Consider the following 15,586-nt stretch of genomic DNA (forward strand, 5'->3'; position numbering starts at 1 on the left):
TTATATTTCCCAAACAACAGTCACGGAAGGAAGGGGAATTCAGTCATATAGCAAAAACCTTTGAATGGTCTCTTCCTCTTATAAAGGCACTGTCCACCCTCATGAATTCATTCAGGGGCAAAACTTTTGATGGTTCCTATTTATTACCACTAGGTGGCGAGCAAAGAAAGGGGCCCAGATAAACCTTGGGAGATCCCAAGTAGAGCACAGAAAAGGAAATGCTACGCATGGTAAATGCGCAGAACGAGAAATGGCTCAATAAACACTAACTCAATACACATATTAAAGAAAACTACGCTTTTAGGGAAAAACTAAATGTCATATTACCATGTGGCTGTCCAACTTGACTGATTGAGAATTTTGGTGATGAGACGAAAGGACCTGCATTTTAACAAGGACCTCTAGCATATATTAACACTCTAAGCATGAGCATACCTTAGAAAATAATGTGAATTTTGACTTTATTAAACACTAATAGTTATGTTAAATCACATGTAATCCCAGAAAATATATTTCAAAAAATTATCCTTTCAGGCCCTGGCCGGTTTGGCTCAGCTGGTTGGAGCATCATCCCATAACCCAAGGGCCTCGGGTTGATCCCGGTCCAGGCACATACCTAGGTTGCAGGTTTGGTTGATCCCCAGTCTGGGGCACATACGATGTGTACAGGAGGCAACCAATTAATGTTTCTTTCTCACATTGTTGTTTGTCTCTCTGCCTAAAAACAACGAAAAACTATCCTCGGGCGAGGATTCTTTTTTTTAATTATCCTTTCAGGAATATCAGTTAATAAAAATATTAAGACGGCAAAGTCTTTGGAAAACAGTTTGGTAGTTTTCTTATACAGTTCAACACTAAGAACTCACCAATCCCACTCCTAGGTATTACCCAAGAAAAAGAAGTATCTTCACAAAGACATTTACACATATGTTCACAGTAACTTTATTCATAATAGCCAAAAAATGAAAACAACCCAAATGTTCATCTATATGATGAACTACTACTCAGGAATAAAAAAGAATTATCTACTGATACTCAAAAATAACAACATAGATGAGTTTCAAAAACATTATTACCAACTGAAAATGCCAGACCAAAAAAGACAGTATGATTCCACTTAAATCGTGTTACAGAAAATACACAACTATAAGAACAGAAAGCAAATTAAGTGATTACCAGGGTATGGGAGTGAAATGAGGGGCTTGTGTGCAAAGGAGTACAAGACAAATTTGGCCAGGGGCGGGGGGGGGATAGAATTAAATGTTCTACTGTGGTGGTTACACAATAAATACATTTATTAAAATTTACTGAATTGTACATTTAAAAGTGGTATATTTTATCATATATAAATTATACCTCAATAAAGCTAGTTTTTAAAAATGCAGCTCTGAAGCATTAAAAAAGGACAATTAGGGAGTATGGTAATAAGACCACTAATTTATAAGAGCCTGAAGGCATTCATTTAAAACGTCCAATTTTTTTCCCTGGCTGGTGTGGCTCAGTTGGTTGGAGCGTCGTCCCGTAACCTAAAGGTTGCGGGTTCGATTCCCAGTCAGGGCACATGCCTGGGTTGCGGATTCGGTCCCCAGTCCGGGCGCGTACAGGAGGCAACCAATCAATGCTTCTCTTTCGCATCGATGTTTCTCTCTTCCTCTCTCTCTAAAAAGCAATGAAAAAAATGTCCTCGGGTAAGATAAAATAAAAATAAAACATCCAATTTTTTTTAAATCCTAGTCATGAAAAAAGGCTAAATTTAGGGGCAGTAAAGTAAAAAGTGTATGATTTCAAGCTCACTTTTATATACTAGTTTATTCTAAAAAACTAACACAAATCAAACTTGCCTCAGAAGTGAAACAAACTCACAGATACAGAGAAACTGATGGTTATCAGATGGGAGGGTGTCTGGGGACTGGGTGGAAGGGGGGGAGGGACTGACTAAGTACAAACCGCCAGTTACAAAACAGTCAGGAGGATGTAAAGTGCAGCACAGGGAATAGTCAACAGCATTGTAATAACTACCTATGGTGTCAGGTGGGTGATGGTACTAGACTTATGGGGGATCACTTTTTAAGTTACTTAAATGTGTAACAGTGCACTATGCTGTACACCTAAAACTAATACTGAATGTTAATTTTTTTAAAAACTGAACCTGTAATTCACTTTTCTAAATTGTTCCCAAGAAACCAATGAAAAAGCCTAGCTACACCAAAAAGAACATTCATTCTTTAAAATTGTAAGGCTTTGCAACATTACATATGTGAAAGCTATACACAAATATCTAAAACCATCAAAAACCATCATAGCAATTAACAATGCTATGTCTCTAGATATTATTCCAGGTGGTTTAGATTTCTTCACATTTTTATGCTTTGAAATTTTTCAATAATGGATATTCAATATATTTACAACGTGGGGGTGAAAATATACTTAAAACACTCAATGAGCCCTGGCTGGTGTGGCTCAGTGGGTTGAGCGCTGGCCTGTGAACACAAAGGTCACGGGTTCAATTCCCAGTCAGGGCACATGCCTGGGTTGCAGGCTGGGCCCCTGGTTGGGGGCAAGCAAGAGGCAACCAACTGATGTTTCTCTCGCACCTCGATGTTTCTCTCCCTCTCTCTGAAAATAAATAAAATATTTTTAAAATATATTAAAAAATAAAACACTCTGATATTCTACTATCCCAGATTCAATTGTGTATACAATAATCCCCTGCATTTAGAAAGATGCAAAACAATGCACTAAAGACTGGTATAACTTCAAAAGCAGCAGCTACCCACTTTCATTACACAGCTTTATTGATCTGTAATTCATACCATACAATTCACCCATTTAAAGTGTACAATTCTACGGGTTTCAACATATTCACAGGACTTTGCAACCATCACCACAATCAATTTTCATCACTTGACACAGAAAAGCTCCAGCTCTTTCAAGCAAACACCAAGCCATCGCCATCTCTCAGGACAATGAGCACAAGACTAGAAGCAAAAGCAAGCACTACCTCAAGAAGCAAAAATATGAACTGGGGCACCTTGCTGCTGCCAACACTAACACTGGCCCCTCCAAGCAAGGAGGCAATAAGAACAGTGCCTCGAAGTTGGATGTGGGTAACTTCTGGGGTTCCAAGTGTTGTACGCACAAAACAAGGATTACTGATGCATCGACAACAAAAACTGGCCCTCGCCAAGACCCCAATAATGAATTGCATCATGCTCACTGACAACTCTTTGAGTCCCACTAGGCACTGCCACTGAGCCACACAAAGGGGACCAAGCTGACTCCTGAAGGACAATGATTAAAAAAAATTTTTTTTTCAGAAGAAACATGAAGGAAAAAGAATGCCAAAATCAGCAGAGCAAACTTGTACGCACTGCTTCAAGACTAGGCCAATGTGGCTGAACAGATGGTTATGGGCTAGAGGGCAAGAAGCTGGAGTTCTAAGAAATATCAAGGTCCAGAAACGCAAGTAAATAAAACCCCCCTTTTTTTTTTTTACTCCCACTCCCTCCTATCTTAGCTCATGTAATAAAGGTGTTTCTTGAAGGAAGGGAAGGAGGGACAGAGGGAAGCAGATACCTGTTAACAGTCACTCCCTAAGTTACCCCCAATTCCCTCAGTGATAGGACACCAACAAACTACAGTCTCTATGGATTTACCTATTTCACGTACTTCATATAAACTGAACCACATGATGCTGTCTCTTGTGATTGGCTTCTTTTACCTAGCATGTTTCAAGGTTCATCCACAGTGCTGCACCTGTCAACACTTACTACACAGAACTTACTTATCCGTTCAACACTTCGTGGACATTTGAGCTGAATTTCCAGTATTTTTTGGCTTTTAAAAATAATGCTGCTACGAACATTGATATAAATATGCTTTCGAGTCTCCTGAACAAATATATCTAGAAGTGGAACTACAGGGTCATACGATAACTTTCTGAGGAACTGCGACTGTTTTTAACAGGGGCTGCCCCATTTATTTACATTACCACCAGCAATAAAGGAGGATTCCAATTCCTACATACTCTCACCAACACTTGTTAAGTTTCCTTTTTTTTTAAGTCATTCAAGTGGGTGTGAAGTGGTAGCTCATGATTTTTACTTGCATTTTCTTGATGGCTAATGATGGTGAGCATCTTTTCACATGCTCATTGGCCATTTGGGTATGTTCTTTGGATTGTATTCACACACTTTGCCAATTTTTAAATTAAATTATTTGCCTTTTCATTACTGGAACTATAGGAATTCTTTACTATTAAATCTCCAACTTCTCTTGTTAGCACCTCAGCTTCAGGAATTTCTCCATTCCTGAAGGAATATTAAGGAATAGTAGCATGAATGACGAGAGGGAAAACCCTTCCTTCTACTCCTAAAAGTTCTACCAGTGCTTTATACCAATTATGACTATAATGAAGCTATTATAACATTGATGTTATCCTTTTCGTTTTAACTAACACCAGCAACATAAACATGATACAAACTATATAGCATACCCCTAAAAGCTCTGATTTATCCAAAAGTCTAGACTGACAACATTCTCAATACCCCCATCAGCAAAGGGTTAACACCAATCATATTCATATAAATTTCGCAACACAATTAGAATTTCATGAAATCATCTTAGCAGAAACTAAATTTCATCAATGTGATTGAAGCATTTCTGAGACAGAAAAGACTGTCAAACCTGTTTACAGCAAGTTTGTTTATAACTTATGAACAAGTGAACTGCGACTCATGGCTTAAACCACTTGTGGATGCACAGGCAGTTTGGTACATGAAGTCTGGGCTCTGTACTGGCTGATAGATTTAATGTGCCTCAGCCCCAGCTAGGTAGCTCAGTGGGTTAAAGTGCCGTGCCAATACACCAAGGTTGCAGGTTCAATCCCCAGTTAGGGAAAATACAAGAATCAACCAATGAATGCATAAATAAGTGGAACAACAAATCAATGTTTCTCTTTCTGTAAAACCTATAAATTAAAATAAGAACTTTTCAATAAGAATTAATGTGCTTTGTACTAAAGCATACCAGGTTATAACCATAATTTTTCCCAACATGGGGGGAAAAAATGTTTGGCAGCTGTTACAACACTTAAAACTGAAGGTAGAAGTAACTTGCCTGAGGGTCACACTATTCGGAACTCAAACCCAGCCAATCAAACGTAAGTGCCAGAACTCTTAACCACATTCAACTAAATTTCCCAAGTGCGCACAGAAACAAATTTTTTTTAAGACTGTATTTATTTTTAGAGAGAGGGAAAAAGAGGGAGAAAGAGAGGGAGAGAAACATCAATGTGTGGTTGCCTCTTGTGCATCACCTACTGAGGATGTGGCCCACAACCCAGGCATGTGCCCTGACTGGGAATCAAACTGGTGACCCTTTGGTTCGCAGGCCAGCACTCAATCCTGAGCCACACAAGCCAGGGTGCAAATTCTTAAGTCCAAGAATGCTGAAGGTAATCACCCCATGGGAAGAAAAGGGCCTTGCAACCTTCCTTGGCGCTGCCTACGGAGGTCGCAGCCATCTCTTACTTGGCGCCATGGCTGCCCTCAAATCCCTTGCGAAACCCAGGATTGTCAAAAAGAGGACCAAGAAGTTCATCTGGCACCAGTCAGACCAATATGTCAAAATTAAGGGGAACTGGTGGAAACCCAGAGATATTGACAACAGGGTGCGCAGAAGATTCAAGGGCTAAATCTTGATGCTCATCATTGGTTATGGGAGCAACAAGAAAAGAAAGCACATGCTGCCCAGTGGTTTTCGAAAGTTCCTGGTCCACAAGGACAAGGTGCCTGAAGTGCTGCTGATGTGCAACAATCTTACTGTTGCTGAGATTGCTCAAAACGTCTCCTCAAAGAACCGCAAAGCCATTGTGAAAAGAGCAGCCCAACTGGCCATCAGAGTCATCAATCCCAATGCCAGGCTGCGCCGGGAAGACAAATAGACAGATTGTACACACATTGTATTTGCTAATAAAACCTTAAAATTCTGCCATCTGGCCAAAGCGGGGGGGGGGGGGGCGCCTTAGTGTCACACATTGCCCTAAAAAATTCAGCCACTCCAGGTTCTGTAGGGATCTTGGCTTTACGTAAAGGTATCAATCAGCTGGTCAATGACCTTTTCCTCTTTGTCAGGAAACTATTCACCCCTCCAGATCAAACTCAAACACCTTATTCTGTGAAGCTTTCCTGCCGTCTTAAATCCATGATCGTGTATCTCATCAAATATTACCTTCTTAAAAGGGCATGAACCATGTCGTTCTATTTCCAGAAGAGCGCAGTTAATGCCACAAACAGCACACTAACACTACACTAACACTTGACTAAAGAATGAAGAGGGTGCCCTAGCTGATGGGGCTCAGTGGATTAAGTGCCAGCCTGTGAACCAAAAAGATTGCCAGTTCGATTCCCAGTCAGAGCACATGCCTGGGTTGCAGGCCAGGTACCCAGCTGAAGATGTGCAAGAGGCAACAGAGTGGTGTTTCTCTCCCACTCTCTCTCCCTTGAGGGTAAAACAATGTTAAATAGATTGAGAAATAAATCCTGGTGGGCTTGACTGAATATGTCCTAAGTAAACAAAACCTGTTGAAACATCCCCTCTAGATAGAACCAGAGATTCTATAGTTCTTTCTCAGCAATTTCAACAGGCCCTTTTGCTGCAGCCTGTTTTATTTGGCAGAAAATTTTGTTATATCTGTCCTAAAGAACTCTTGAGACCCAAAGAATCATCCTGAAAGTCTGAGCTCTGTTAATTAAATATATAAAGGGAATTTAGTATAGGTGCCCTATGTCATCACACTTTTTAACAAAATGCCCACAAATTAAAATAACACCCCCAACTAACAAACGACTATGGCATCTACAGACTTAAAATATGAAATACCTAGTATTACATAACCTGATGTTGAATCCTGTAAGTGAAGTGACTTAAAGGAAAACATAACACACAATCTCGTAATACAGTTTAAGAGTCAAGGCATTTGTGGATATTCTGACAATCTAGTATACTGTAGTCTAATTCATCTGCTGCATATTGTCAATAAGTGGCAGGCAAAAAGTACAGGGCTATAACCTGTCTTATACATAAAAAAAGCGACTGCTTGGTGTCAAAAAAAAAAAAAAAAAAAGTTGGGCAGAATAAGCCCATCAAAGCAACCTATACAAAGGATAGAAAAATGGCACTTCATAAAATAACCAGATTTGATTCCCAATCAAGAGCTCCTATGGCTCATTTAGAGCAAAATAGTTAAAGGAAAAAAAATGCTCTTTCTTTTTTTCCATTTAAAATACTAGGATGATCTACCACCACACCCCTGTTAAGATGGCTACTACAAAAAAAACCAAAAAACAGAAAACAAGTATTGGTGAGGATGTGGAGAAAATGGACCCTGTGCCACGTTGATGGACATGTAAAATAGGGCAGTTGCTATGTAAAACAGTGTATTGATTCCTCAAAAAAATTTCAAAAACAGGATTACCATATAACCCAGCAATATACTCTTCTGGGTATATAAAAGAAGAAAAAAGAAAGCTGGGTCTTTTTGATGAACTGCCAAACTGTTTTTAACAGAGGCTGCGCCATTTTTTACATTACCACCAGCAATATAGGAGGATTTCAATTTCCCCATACTCTCACCACACTTGTTAAGTTTCCTTTGTTCACTCATGTTCATAGCAGCATTATTCATAATAGCTAAAAGGTGGAAACAATCCAAGTGTCCACTGATGGATAAATGTGGAAGGAAGACACACATAGACACACAACAGAATATTATTCAGCCTTAAAAAAAGAGAAAATTTTGCAGTATGCTACAACATGAATTACCCTTAAGGACATTAGTCACAAAAGATAAATACTGTACAATTCCACTTACATGAGGTACTTAGATTAGTTAAAATCATAAAGACACAAAGTACAATGGAAATTGACTAGAGATGAAGGGAGAAGAGAATGGAGAGTTATTGTTTTATGGGTATAGTTTCAGATTTACAAGATGAAAGGAGTTATGGGGATATAGTGGTGATATCTGCACAAAAATGTGAACGCATTTAATGCCATTAAACTGTATACTTAAAAATGGTTAAGATGGTAAATTGTGTATTGTAACACAATTTTAAAAAAACTAAGAGGAACTAAGTAGCTCTGAAGTCCCCTTTGTCATTGAAAAGTAATCCAGATGACAGACATAATGACAAAGGAATCTTCAGTTGGCTGGAGACTGCTGCAAAGAAATTCCTCCAAAGATCCAACATGAAAAGAAACTTAAGACAATAAATTTATTTCTGGCTTGCATGAAAGCAAGCTTTCCAAATCACTATGTCAAATGGAAAGAATGCAAAATTATCTTAGGGGTAACACAACACTATCATGGGAAAAGTCAGGGGGGGAAAGCCACGGTAAAACTCTATAAAATTCACCTTGTAATTATAAAACTCACTTCAGTAAAAATCTCCAGTGTCACCAGTAATAATTTTTTTTTTTTAACTTTATAGACACTAAAAAACTCACTAGGCCAATTATTAGTTATCAGGCATGGTTGTTTGAAACTGTTAGTATGGGATCTAACAGAATGTATTTTATATGCATACACCTGGACTGACATACAGAGGAGTCTTTACCCTCTGAGATAAATGTAATAGTTCTAGTAAACGAAAGTACTACTTCGAAAGAGGATGTGCTGTTAAATTAAAAGTGGCAGAGTAAGACCTATACTTTTCAATAAAATGCTGCCATCTTTCCCTCACACTGATTTTTTTCATTATCACATTATGATTACCTTATAAACATTTCAGAAAATAACTAAAAAGGGTAAACACAATAAAGAGAAAAGATTCACCATCGCAAAGAGCCATTTTACACAAGAGTAAAAGAACAAACATATTGAAGCCATATTCCAAGGTGCTATGGAAAAGAGTATTTTATCTTTTGGTGATAAAGGCAAGATAAACTTAGGAAGGGAGTATCAATAGTTAAGATTTTAGGAATGTTCCCATTTCATGATTATCAGAGAAGTTGTTAATACTGAGAGCTAGAATCCCTCCATAAAGATGACTGTCTCTTGGCATGCTCTCCACTTGTATCTCCTTTTCAAGTGATTTATCTTTCTCCTAAACTTTAAGGGTCTGCAGGAAACTTGCAACCAGGGGAGCAATAGGCACTGGCAGCTCGTCCTATACTAAACTCCCTGGAGCTGTCTCCAAGGCCTCTTTTCTGACTTCCCGGGGAGCTGACAAAGCAGCCTCACCTAGGTTCTCTTTTGTTGCTGCTTCCTTCTATCCTCAAAATAAAAATAATAGTAAGATGAATGACTCTTGAAGCGTATATAGTAAAAATGTGTGTGTGTTCTGGGCTAACAGGGAATAAGAGAAGTATGGCAGCAAAGGAACACCTGATGTCTGCATATGGGGAATAGGGGATGGGGGAAGGGTCCCAATAAAAAAAAATGAAACCCAGACCTGTGACAGCAATAGTACTGGCAGAACAGCTATACTGAGGACCAAAGGGAGAACAAGCAGACCCAAGATAAAAGAGCTCAGGATGGCCAGATAACGTAATGTGATAAATGTCTCCCTTAAAATCTGAATACTTAGTTTTCAAAAGATGTAGTTTAGAAATCAGGAACTGAAAAAGGACCTCTGCCAGAAACTAAGGATGCACAGAAGGGGAAAGTATTATGATTCATTCATACTCTAAGGCATGACATGAAAGCAAAATGTCCTTCATATGGCATGCACATATTTAACATACCAACCAGAAAATGATTTTATGCATCTTTAGAAAAACTTGTAATTTTGAAACAACTCTACCTCCCTTAAGGTTATGAAAAGCAGAGAAGCCTGGATATAATTTACTTACATCTCAAAATTAAAAGCACAAAAGAGACAGTAAACATGTTTTAAACCTTTTCTAAAGAATCAAGAGTCGTGACCTGTGACTGATGACTCTGTATGCCTGAAGGATAGACTAAGTGCACTTGGAAACCATCTAATCCCCTAAATCCGAGACAGTTGACACAGCCAAGGTTTCTTTCTCACTCAAATGTTTAAGTGAGGATCGTGCATCATGGAGTTGTACCATTTGATACTTGAGGCTCTCCCTGTCAAAAAAGCAAGGGAAGAGCCTTGGCTGGGTAGCTCAGTTTGTTAAAACATCATCCCAATAAACCAGCATTTTGGGGTTTGATACTCAGTCAGGGCACATACAAGAATCAACCAATGAATGCATAAATAAGTGTTTCTCTTTCTCTAAAATCAATTTTTTTAATGAAAAAGCAAAGGAAGAAACGTAAGAATCCAGAACAGGTTTTCACCACCTCTACAGTTACACCCACAAGGGTGTGCAAAAGTACGTTTATTTTTTAATTAAATTACTAGTCATCATTACCTGTAAGATAATACAAGAATAAACTTTCATGTACTCACACTGTAAACTTACTTTTGCCAATCCCTATATAATTTCTGCTCACACTTGACTAGCCAAAACACAACCCTGATGCCTAAGTAGAAGTTGGGAAAAAGAGGGAAGAAACACTACAGTGTCTCAACATATTTAAAAAAATAAAAACACAATGAAACCACATTTAAATAGAGGGCTGTCAAGTAAAATCAGATATTATTTAAAAGAGCAGAGATACACATAGGAACTATGGTCAAATAACACATTCCACAAATTTTGTCTATGCTTAATGGGATCAAAGCAGCAACTTAAAATATCCCAAGTTAAACTGCTTTTATTGTATTTAATTTTAAAAAGCATTAAAGTTTTTTTTTGGGGGGGGGGGGAATTCCAAGATACCATCCTGGCTGGGAAGCTCAGCTGGTTAGAGCATCACCCCGATTTACCAGGGTTCTGGGTTCCATCCCCACTCGGGGCACATACAAGAATCAACCAATGAAGGCATTAACAAAATGAAACAGCAAACTGATGTCTGTCTCTAATCAATAAATAAAAATTTTAAAGCCCTTTCCGGTGTGTCTCAATTGCTTAGGGTATCTTCCTGTGAATGGAAAGGTTGCAGGTTCAATTCCCCATCAGGGCACATGCCCAGATTGAGGTTTCGTCCCTGGTCAGGGTATGCAGTACAAGAAGCAACGGATCAACGTTTCTCTCCTTTTCTCTCCTTCCTCCTCCTCCTATAAAAATCAGTAAGCATGTCCTCCAGTGAGGATAAAAAAAAAATTCCCAAGGTAGTGAATTGTAAGAGGAAATTTATACCATACAGGTCTTTACTTAAGGAATAGTCAAAAAATGTTTGACTACATTTACACAAGAGAAGAAGTCTTCACATGGATACTTTACATCTCATGAAACCATTAAGGACATTTCTGAGAAAAGTTCTGTATGTTAATGTCCAGATGCTTTGTTGCTTTCAAATGATCTGGTGGACTTAAGACAACCTCGAAGGAATGAGTGAAATTATCAGCTAAGCAAATTTGGAAAATCACTAAACAGTGTCGATTCATAGACAATTCAGTGACAATCAACATTCTGTTTTACAGATTTCTAAAAGATCCAAATATCTTGGTAGAAAAGACTGTTGTTAGCATTTAGGAATATATAGATAGTAACTAAATTTCTTCTGAAGAAAGTACTTTCTCTATCACCCCAACAAATAGTCTCCTGGAGACATAAGTTTTATACCATAAAAGTTGGAAAAGAAATTTGACTTCAACAATTTTAAGGGCAGGTATTATCAGTTAACCATAAAAGAAATTCAGTAATTTCCCTATGGAACATGATTTCTGACAGCTACACTCTAATGAACCCATCAGATTAAGCTGGTTACAAAACATTCTCAGCTAAACTGACTTATCTTGGTGGTTACACATTAAATCCCTGACAAACCTTACAATTTTAGTTTTATCATGAATAACTTAACTGCATTAAATCTGCTCAAAGTTTGTAATACCATCACTTTAAAAGGTTATTTGCACTTTTGTGTGAGCCTCCAAATCTCTAAGCTCTATGGGATGCTAAAACAAGATTTTACATTACTCAAAATTCTAATTCCACCTATTAAAGTATTTAATTTATTTCCAATAGTAATGAAGGTGGAAAGGATCTAAGGCTGCAATAAAAACCTGAGGTTTGTAGATTTAAGAGAAATGTATCACTTATATTTTCCTATGGAGATAACATACCACAGTAGTAATCACTAGCTATGTTTAGGTAAAATCAACAAAATCTTGAGATGTGTCTTAAGAGTGTTAAAAATAAAGTATTATAAAGGAGTAATTTGAATTAAATAATTTGGCAAGATTTGGAAACCAGTCCTGGGACTTTTATTTTTTATTTTTTTTAGCAACGGTTTAAACGGCTTAAAGTGAACACAATTAATAAACTGACATCGAAGTACATTTTGTTTTGAGTACTATGACAGAAACAAACAGGATGGTGAAGTAAAAGGTCTGGGAAGCCTCTTTAAAGAGGTTCTTTTCTATCTAGTAACACTTTCACTATTCTTATCATATCTACCTAACACTTCTAGTCTTCCTGGACCAAAAGACACACACACACTTTGTGAAGCACAGCATGATAGAAAAACACCAGATTTATAAGCCAAAAAGACTCAGACTAGATTTTCATTCCTGCTTACTTAGGTGTTTAACTGCATGCTATTTGACCTCTGTCACTTAACCTCTATGAACACGTTTCCTCACCCACAACTTGGGAGAAACCTCTGTTATGAAGGTTAAAATGAGATTGCACAGTAAATTTTCTGACACATAATAGGTAGTCAACAATGTGTTAAAAGCATTTCTTTGCTTGCATGTCTTCCAAGATTAAAATCACGTACACAGAAATTCAAAAGGATGTAGGACAGTTTTCCCTGACAGCTACAAGCCTGTAAAGCCCTTGGTTACACTTCTCTAAAATTCCTGCATCACAGAATGTGGTAAGGATCATTCCTGTTTTAAGCCACAGTTCTCCTTAAATTAGTCTTCCAACTCCTCTATATTAGTTATTATCGTACATTCTTTTATCATTCATTCACAAAGGGAAACTCATTCCCAAGACATAGAAAATAAATACCTACTACTTTAAAAGTCCAAGAATGGACTTATAGGAGGAATCCTTGGGAATGCTTCTGAAAATTAGGGGAATTCCTAAACATATCAACTAGTCAAAATAGAATATAAAAATACAGAGGCAGATAAAAGGAAAAGTGACAGGATCAACAAGCTACAAAAACACTAAGAAATCAGTAAGTTAGGCAGCGCAACTTAATCCAAGATAGTTAGTGATGTTTTTAAAACCAGTTTAAATCTGTCCTGGCTGGTGTGGTTCAGTGGATTGAGTGCTGGCCTGCGAACTGAAAGGTCACTCATTTGATTCCCAGTCAGAGCACAGGCCAGGTCCCCAGTTGGAGGCGTGGGAGAGGCAAGTAATCACTGCGATCTCTCACACACTGATGTTTTCTCCCCTATTTCTCCCTCCCTTTCCCCCTCTCTAAAAGTAAATAAATAAAAGTTTAAAAAATCAGGTTAAATCTGATTAACATTTATAAATTAAATGTAAAGTTGTATTAAATATTTAATCACCTGCAAAACAGTAGTAACTCTCTAATACTGCACTTGGGCAAGTACATCTATATAATCATTAACCATTGTTTGTTAGAAAGTTTAACAGACAAAACTAGAAAAGACTATGCAGTACTGCCACAGAGATTGAAATATCCCCAAACTCAGGTTTCTGGCAATTCCTTGACTGCTGGAAAAAAATAGCTGAGATGGCCTCTAGACAGGACCTTTACAAGGTCAGCCAGGCAAACCTAGCTGTATACCCACAGATACGCATTAAACTTACAGTACGGTCACCTCAATAAATTCAATTAAAAATAATAAAATAAAAAGTTTAGTGTACAGGTCAAAAGCCTAATTTTTTTTGAAGATTTTAATTTTTTTAATCCTCATCTGACAATATGTTTACTGATTTCTGAAACAGAGAGAAACATCAATGTGAGAATCATCTATCGGTTGCCCCCCTGTACACACCCCAACCAGGGATTGAACCTGCAACCTAGATATGTGCCCTGACCAGGGATCGAGCCCACAACCTTTTGGTATACAGGATAATGCTCCAAACAACTGAGCAACCAAGCCACCAAGCCAGGGCCAAAAGCCTAAATGTTTAATAAGCACCCACAGTAATTCTAATTCAAGCAAACATTTGAAAAACAATGATCTATTCCAGAGGTCCTCAACCCTAGCTGCACACTAAAATCCCCAGGAAGGTTTTTTAAAAAGTAAGCTGACCCAGATTAAAAAATCCACATTTTAAAATTCTTGTATTAGTCTAGTTAAAACAGTCCACTTTTGTTTTTAAGGTTTCCTTCTTTAATATCCACAATGTATCACTGAGAGAAAAAGGCATACTGCTGAGCAACATGTATGTTACTTCTATGACAGAATACAGTATATATTATCCACATTAGAAAACTTATTCACATTAAGCATCTCTAAAATCCTACTTTTTTTCTTAGTCAATGGTGTGTCAAGGTGCAATTGGCAGCATTTATCATTATTAGTGTTATGTAAAATACTGATGCAAGTGTAGCAAAAAAGAATAATAATGATGATGATGATGATGATGATGTTGTTGATGCCTGTTATACCAATAGCATACTGGAGTCAATAATATGAGGTATGGCCCAGGGTAGTGTGGCACTGTTTGTTGGAGCATCGTCCCCTAACGGAAAGTTTGTATGTCAATTCCTGGTGAGGGTACACACCTACTTTGGAATTCTGATCCCCAGTCCAGGCACATATGGAAGGCAACCAATCGATGCTTCTCCCTGATACCCTCTCTCCCTCCCTCCCTCACTAAAAGCAATGAAAAACATGTCCTCAGGTAAGGGATGATGATGATAAGTATGTTTTTGTTTATAAACTCATTGGCACTCGAGCAAAGAGAAGTTCTAAAAGTATATTCAAACAGTTAACAGGTATTTCTGTAAGGGCAGAATACTTGTCAATATTTACTTGACATGGCTGTAACTTCATTTTTACACTTAATTTTCACTTTTGTAATAAAAAAATGGGTGGGAAAAACTGTACGCATTTTAACCAAAGTTTAAAATTTTTAAGTGCCTGAGTTTTTGCAGCAAAAAAATTGCCTACTATACATCCATAAATTGGTGGTACTATGCAAGAGAACAACGGGAACACACAAGCCAAACCTCTATGTTCACTTACTTTGACCAGAAATATTCCACTTCTCAGAATCTCCCCTACGCAACCCAAATTACAGAAAATTTTATTTTGGATATAAGTTTCACTGCAGTATTACTAGGCATATTCTAGCCAAAAACTCATTTATAGTTGGTTAATGAATACATTACATAGCCAACAAAAATATTTACAGTTTATGATATAAGAAGAAAGTCCATACTACAAAATTAAGCAAAACCAGATATATAAAGATGTATATAAAACAACAAAAGAGTAAGACAAAAAACTTTTGCATGGAAAATACCAGGTAATGTTAAGTTTTCTTCCCATCTTTGACTTTTCCAATTTCCCATGAGTATCTACATACATTTATATTGAAAATGCAGAGAATAACCCTGACTGGTGTGGCCCAGTGG

General features: G+C 37.6%; 1 protein-coding gene and 1 pseudogene across 2 annotated transcripts in view; one reads left to right on the top strand and one right to left on the bottom strand.

Moving 5' to 3' along the window:
- The window catches only part of YWHAE (tyrosine 3-monooxygenase/tryptophan 5-monooxygenase activation protein epsilon), a 39,841-nt gene that overhangs the window by 13,333 nt on the left and 10,922 nt on the right, over positions 1-15,586 (bottom strand). The window lies entirely within an intron of this gene.
- Positions 5,489-5,944, top strand: LOC129070172 (60S ribosomal protein L32-like; annotated as a pseudogene).

The sequence above is a fragment of the Pteronotus mesoamericanus genome, unplaced genomic scaffold (assembly GCF_021234165.1).
Source record: "Pteronotus mesoamericanus isolate MK-2021 breed Mesoamerican mustached bat unplaced genomic scaffold, CSHL_Meso_final contig_246, whole genome shotgun sequence".
NCBI lineage: Eukaryota > Metazoa > Chordata > Mammalia > Chiroptera > Mormoopidae > Pteronotus > Pteronotus mesoamericanus.